The following is a 6,019-nucleotide window of genomic DNA, read 5'->3' as shown; positions in this document are numbered from 1 at the left end:
AACAAGGAAACACAATTGTTAAATGTTAAGGACCTTCGTCCTCCGAAGCATTATCTCCTTTCGGGTATAATGATCCTCGGACGAAGGGCATGAAGAACAAGTCTTCATCATTCACAAATATAAAAATATACTTGCAAGATGTGATGTCATGTCACATATTTATTTCATAATAAATGTATAAACATTATCAAAGTTTGTATTACATTGATACCTTCGGCTTGTTTGAAGGTGATGACGCGAGGGCAATTACAATCCAGCGTGAACAGTACATGGGTACTGTTCATCTATTTATATGCAATTGTACAACTTTGTGCGTACATTCATGCTCTCAACAATTACATACAAAGGTTTACAAATGTCACAAGGACAATATCATCATTTGTATTTAATAACTTGAACAACACCTTCTCCCTACATCGTCTTCCTGCTTCACCGTGATGAAGCTTGCTTTGTCGTACTTCTCCTGAGTTATGTCGAAGCTTTTCTGGTGACGAAGCTCCTGTAATATTAGTAGTATGCTAAAAGCAAATGGTTAGCCGTGTTTTTTAGGACCTTCGGAAGACGAAGGCCCCCAACAAGCAACACATAGAACAAACCTAGTATACACATTCTAGATTGTTTATTTGCATAGGTTTTGTTCTAGGGATTGTGGCCTAGTTAAGAAAGAATTTTTAGAAGTACTAATTCACCCCCTCTTAGGCATCATCGTTTCCTACAGAAATGAATATGGAATTGGACATCACAAGCTAAGTGAAGGAGGTACATTGCTTGTGGAACTCGGTGAACATAACTTAGAGAAAATTGGTAAAGCCAAGGATGGAGGCAAAAAAAGCTTCGAGATACCAAGTGCACAGGAGAAGGTCAAGGAGGTCAAGGTACCCAAAGCTAGGGGTGAAGAAGAAGACTTGTAAAGCCAAGGTTGATTGAGTTAAGAAGATCTATGGTGCATCGAGGATCACAACTTAAAGATGTGACTTACAACCAATGAGGTAATACATATGGTTATGTGGTGTAAGTCATAAGGCTCAAGATCAAGCTCAAGAAGTGAACAAGGTCACTAGAAGGAGAAGTAGTGTCAAAGCCAGAACCTGGAAGCAACCCAAAAGAGCTAAGTTCATTTTGACCTTTAGTTTGAGTTGTTCATGTGTTTGGATATGTTCTATGTGACCATTGCAGGGTGTTGGAGCTCATAGTTGGCTATAATGATCAATTCATGAAGACTTGAAGTTTTGGAGTCCACATCGATCTCAAATAGGCCAAAAAGGGTAAACGATGAAAAATGTTAAGTATGCAAGGTTTAAGTGTTGAACTATGTTACATACACCTTTTACTGTGTGTTTGGTACATTGGTTTGCTCTCTAACTCGATTTGTAGAGAAAGTGCCATTTCGGGCTCTCTTTGAGGAGAAATAGAAAAGTTGAGAAAAGAATGGGAAAAAGGTAACCTTCTGGGACTTAGTCAATTGGATTATACTCTAAATGTGTGTGTCTAAGTCATAGGAAATTCCTCCCAAGAGTTAAGATCGATTGGAGAAGAAATGGAGAGAAGGGACTCACTGCAACTTGTCTGTGTGCACCGGACCTGGTACAAGACTGATCCTGTGGTGCACTAGACCTACTACATGAGTGGTCCTGTGGTACATCAGACCTGCTACATGACACCAACACCGAATTGGGTGGTCTCGGGGTTTTGGCTAAAAATCACTGGATCGTCTACAATACTGGTCCTATGCACCAGACCATCTACAGTACCCTACGGGACTGGTCCGGTGCACCAACGGCTAGCCGTTTCAGAGAAGGAAGGTGCCAATTAGATCCTGGACTAGGGGCACACAGACCTGGTCCGGTGCGCCCGCAGTTAGCCCAATTTTGGCATCTTTTTGCAAGGAAAGGGCAACGACTAGGGCTCTTTTGGGGCTATAAAAGGACCCCCAGGCGCCCATAATCAAGAGTCCAAGGCTCCCAAGTGCAGCAACAATTTGTAGACACATTGCATATCAATTTTGGCTCCCTCTCTTGTGTATTTCTCTCTAGTTTGTGTATTGGCGCAGTTATAAGCCAAGAGAGAGTAGAGGAGTGCTGCTGCAAGTTAGAGTGATCAAGATCTTGAGCAAGGGAGTACTGTTACTCTATCGGAGTGCTGTGAAGACCTGTAAATAGCCATGGATCTATTGTAACCAACCTCAACATAGTGGAAGACTCGATCTGCCATCTGATGACAGATCTGAGCAAACGGAGGAAGCAGTTGAAAAATAGACTCGAGGCCAAGATTTGGCTAACTCCAACGTGGACTAGGCAAACATTTTAGGCTTGGCTGAACCACGGGATAAATCCTTGTGTCCTGAGTTTTCTATGATGTGTTGTTCTCTGCCTCTCTACTTCGATTGCTTTACTCTTTGCACTTCTATACTTGTCTCTGGTATAAGCTATTTTTAAAGAGCAGGCTATTTTGAGATAGGGATTCTGATTCTGCTGCGACCTACTTTAAGTGATTTTCATTCCACTGTGATCTAGTCTTCGAGTAGGGTAAGATTTCTAAGTTTTCAGGGTTAATTTTTTATTCACCTATTCACCCCCTCTAGGCGACATCCAAATCATGTTCCCGAGCAAAGGGAACTTTCATGGATCACAAGCTCATATTGTTTGTGACCAAAGCGGTCATGAATAGCTTGGTAAAATTGGCGCCAGGACATGGTAGCCATACACGGTTCAACCAACTGTAACCATCGTGTCACGACCCCCTCAAAATGCATGGTGGCTACCTTAACCCAAACTACCTTAATCCAAAACAAGTGGTGGCTAAGTGATCCAAATATGCCAAATCATTTGAACACTTCTTTGGTTTCAGTTTGAACTTCAAGTTGCTACTTTTGACTCATATTGGTTAAGTTAGTCATAATTGAGTTGTTTTAGGTGTGTTGGCATAAATCCCCAAAAGGGGGAGATTGAAAGGGGAATGTGATTAATAGTCATTTCTACCTGTTTTGGTGATTAAGTGTCCAACACACCATCATGAACTAACTTGGTTGATATGAGTATGAGCATAGGTCCACTTCAATGCAATTTAAAGGCACTAAGTCCAAATGAGCTTGAATGGGGGCTACAAAGTGCAACTAAGGATAAAATGGTAAAACCATCAGGTGTGAATGTTCAAATAAGTTGCATATGCCCAATGTTAAGTGTTCAGCACTTCTGTTTGACCACTAACTCAATTCTGTGAGAAAAAGTGCATTTCAGACTTAAGATGAGCTAAACTGCAAACCATGGAGAAAGTACAAGTAAAAGGTGAGTTTCCTTCTCTTAGTCAATTGGATTAAATGCTAAATATGTTTGTCTAAGTTGTAGGGAAGTTCTCAAGAACAACCAAAAAGATTTGGAGAAGAGAGGCTCAAAAGACCTTACTTGGGCTATCTAGGCCTCACCGGACCGGATCCGTAGTGGCCTAAACTTAGCTGATTGGGTGGCCCGATGCACTGGACTAGGTCCATGTGCATCGGATCGCTTGTACGACTGAACTTCATGGTCTTGGGAATTTAATTATAAAATTGACCGGGCCATGAACAATGTCCGTCTGATGCTGCACTAGACCACCCTCCCAACAGTTACTTCGCGGGCACGTGGGTTGGCCAACGGCTAACTAACGTGGCACCTAGTCCGGAGGTGCACTGGATTGGTACGGTGCCTGTCATAATAGGAAACCGACCAATCAAATCTCGGATTCGGGGCATGTGGACCCGGTCCGGTGCCCCCAGAAGGCAGGTTTTTGGCAGGTTTTTCAAGGAAGGGGCAACGACTATAAGGTCTTTTGAGACTATATAAGGACCTCGTACATGCACCTCTTCAGCATCCAAGCACTCCAAGAGCAACAAATCACACCGCCACTCTGTGGCAAACACATTTTAGTGATTTAGTGAGATTCAGATGCCGTTTTGAGCTGTTCTTCTGTCTTTGTGACTTTGCGCTCTTGTGATCTTCTCTCTTGCGTTGTGTTGTTGTGTATTGCTCTTGTGTATGTATTCTCTAGTCTCTCCCTCGTGATTAAGTTGTAACTCTGATTTCTGTCTTTGTGACTTACTGTCACACCCGGATATAAGGGGTAAACCCGGGTGCGTCTCATATGTGCGCCAAAGAAGAACAACACATATAATGACCAAGTGTATAGAGATAAATGTCACAAACATTATTACCAAGTGGAAGTGTCTTACAAAAATAAATGATAAAAAATAAGCGAACTAATATTATTCCTTGGCGTCAATAAGCTGACTGGGAGACGCCACCTAGACTTCATCAAACTCCTCATAGTATTCCTCCTCATGGGCTACCTGCTCTTCAACTATGGGGGTTTATATATTGCAAGGGTGAGCTCACAAAAGTTCATAACTCAACACGTGTGGGGAATAATGTGCATGAACTCAACAAAAGTGGGGGCTCATGTGTAGTGTCAGGCTGATAAACAAATAATGGTTAAGGCAAAGCATTGCTTTTAATAAGTTGGTCAAGTTTTATTAGCATTTACTAAGTATAAGTGAATACCAACACAAATAATGAGAGATCATAATTAATTAATAAACCACAATGTGATGCATATGACAAATTAAATTTAATTCCATAAGTTACTCATGTGAGGGTCTGAGCCGCTCATAACCGTGAGCACGACTGATATACCATTTTTACACTCTGCATAGGTTGCACATCTTTACCCACAAGCCATGCTACCCATTTGCCAAGGGGTCTAGAAGTCTCATTCATCTCTACCGAGGAGATGAGGTAGGGTAGCACTACAAGGCCTTTCTAAAGTTCCACTAGTTTGAGAAAAACCAGCTACGGATTCAGGAAGAAGGAAGCATAGGAATCCCTCGTCCGGAAAGCTAAACAGACAGTCCGACCCGAGAACCTCCCTATACTCTGCAGCGACGCCTCCCCGCTTGCCCCAATCAAGTAAGGTAGTCTCTCCCTAGCTTTCCTAATTACTTGGCCAATGGCGTCCCATTCCACCCTTGTGGTAGCATTGTTTTCCTGGGTGGTCGCTCCATGTTCCAATTAACATAATGATCTTGTCATGAACAATAAATAACTCATTTGTATTAAAAGCATGATCATGAGTAATGTGTATCTTAACACCCAAAACCATATAAAGCAATAGCATATACTACCCAAAAAGTTCAGTGGTAAACAAAGTGTAAAGATGACCAAACTAGGGTGACCTATTGGGTTCCATCAAAATTAACCTATGTAGGTAAAGAAAAGTGATCAAGGACACAACTTGCCTTCAATGAGCTCCTGCTCAGTATTTTCCACATGACGAGTACCGGGATCCTCGGTTGCTTGCTCGTCTACTCACAACAATACAAACAAACATGGTAGGATAAATTAAAATCACACCAAACATTAGAACAGAATGCATGATAATATTCTACACATCGTAACGAGATCTAGGTTGGAGAACCACTAAATTTGGAGTTACGGTTATAAAGTTATGATTTTCTAAAGTTTAGGTTTTAAATATAAAACAAATCAAGTGCATGATTTTAACCATAGGTTTCATAGTAATACAAGGTTACTAGATGGTAAACAATATTAATATAAGATTAATGCAACTAAAATGGATTAATTTGGAGCTAGAATGAGATAAATATGAATTTTACAAGTTTTTTAGATTTATTTTCTTATACATTAATCTATTTTCGGATTAAATCCATAATTATATCTGGTTGTTGGACTGCAACCACTAATATCACAAAATCAGGGGTTGCCTTACAAATTTCTAGGGCACAATTGAAACTAATATGCACTGACTCCGGATGGCGGGTTGATTTCAATAAAGTCAGGGTCTCTATGTAAAGTGTAAACGGTGAAGAGGTATCCAAGAACCCTGGACGTTAGATCCGAATTCTACGGCGCCGATTAGATCGGGCACCCTCAGGAACAGGTAACCCCTGGTGGCCGCCTGATTTAGAATCGGAGCACCACATCCCACCACACCAAGGTCTAACCAGGATCGCTCGATCGTCAATCGACGA

The sequence above is a fragment of the Zea mays genome, chromosome 2, assembly GCF_902167145.1.
Source record: "Zea mays cultivar B73 chromosome 2, Zm-B73-REFERENCE-NAM-5.0, whole genome shotgun sequence".
Classification (NCBI taxonomy): domain Eukaryota; kingdom Viridiplantae; phylum Streptophyta; class Magnoliopsida; order Poales; family Poaceae; genus Zea; species Zea mays.
The sequence above is the reverse complement of the archived record's forward strand: the minus strand, read 5'-3'. Positions refer to the sequence as shown.